Source organism: Quercus suber, unplaced genomic scaffold (genome assembly GCF_002906115.3).
Source record: "Quercus suber isolate HL8 unplaced genomic scaffold, Cork oak 2.0 scaffold_9, whole genome shotgun sequence".
Classification (NCBI taxonomy): domain Eukaryota; kingdom Viridiplantae; phylum Streptophyta; class Magnoliopsida; order Fagales; family Fagaceae; genus Quercus; species Quercus suber.
Window position 1 is genome coordinate 2,692,281 of NW_027069475.1, and position 1,699 is coordinate 2,693,979.

The window sequence follows — 1,699 nt, forward strand, 5'->3', positions numbered from 1 at the left end:
TTTGTCTCCCCACACACCGCTCTCTCTCTCTCTCTCTCTCTCTCTCTCTCTCTCTCTCTCTCTCTCTCTCTCTCTCTCTCTCTCTCTCTCATTTTTAGTAAGGCAAATGTTAACGAGCACCGTAATATTGCACTAATGCAGTTCCCATTTGATAAAAAAATTGAACAAAAAGAAAAAATAATAATATAAAATTGACCCTACAACTTATTTTATAATTTTATTTTCTCTTTATAAAGCTAGTCCCACAATCTAAAAGCTTCAAAAATATGAAATAAAGCTACAATAATGTTGAGAAAAAGTACAAAGGGTTACGGGCACCTTACAGTGCCCCTTGACACAACCCTTAGGGTACATTTGGTAGATTGTAACGGTAATTACATAAGAATAGGAATAGATATTATAAGGAATAAAAGATGATGTAATGTAATACTTATTACTATTTATTTATTTGGTAACAACACAACAATAGAACCCTTGAAAACAATGAAATGAAAGCATTTTAAATCAAACTTAAGATATATTTTAAGAAATATTTTACTTATATAATTATATTTTCTAAAAAATAAAATTTTTTAAATTTGAAAGATGGATTAGTTATTTTTTATGATTTTTTATTGTTATAATTGTTATGTGCATATGAAAAGTTTGTTCATTTGAAAATATATTAATTTTAGAAATTAATATACCGACTAAGGAATAACTATTACAACCCTTTTAGAGGTAAATAATTATTCCTCATTTTAAAAAATGACTATTCCCTATAATATAAACATAATCAAATTACTGAATAACTAAATTATAAGAACAACTATTACATTACCATACATATTTTAGTCGCAACGTCTCATATATAATGTCTTGCCAAAATGTCCCTATCTTAAAACGCTTGGGTAGAGATTTTATGGAGGTTGATTTGGACACATATTCCAGCAAACTTTCCCCTCGTGGCAGGATTTGCATGTTACCGCATCTATTTTTAGAAGTTTGCCTATTTTATTTCCAACATGTTTTAAAAATTCATTGTGATAGTATTCAATGGGTAAGTGTTCCAGTCGAATCCAAATTGCAGTGGATGTGACCTTGGCTGTTCCAGGATGAAAATCAGCCTCCCATGCTTGAACATGGAGGTATTGATCTCCCACAAACCATGGTCCATCCCTAAGAGCATGATGGTAATCTTTAAGAACATCAAATTTCACAATAAAAAATCCATATCTAATTTCAATTAAAACTATATTACCTGAAGGTCGCCAAATTCCAGCTAACCTGGTTTGCAGAGCACGATAACCTAGTTGTTTACCCATAAGTTTGACGATAATGCTGGTTTGCCATGGACTTGCCATTTTCTGCGCTTCAACTCCTTAGATACCGTGATTTCCCATGTTTCCTTGTTGAACTATTCTTCATCTCCAAGTTGTTCTGCGTTGTTATTCTTTATCTCAGTATCTTCCGTATCATCCAAGGCCGGCCCTTCCACTAGGCAATTAGGCAATGGCCGCCTAGTAGAAGAAGGGCCCAAAATTTTGGAAAAAAATGGGTAGCATATATATAGCCTGAAAAATTAAACTTTGCCCCAACATATCAACAAATTATTTTTGGTCCCTAATGAATCTCGAAAAGAAAAATGAGGAAGTAAATAATATCTGCTCCATCCTTTTGACCCAAGAACAAGAAGAAAATCCTCTAGTCTAAACAAAGT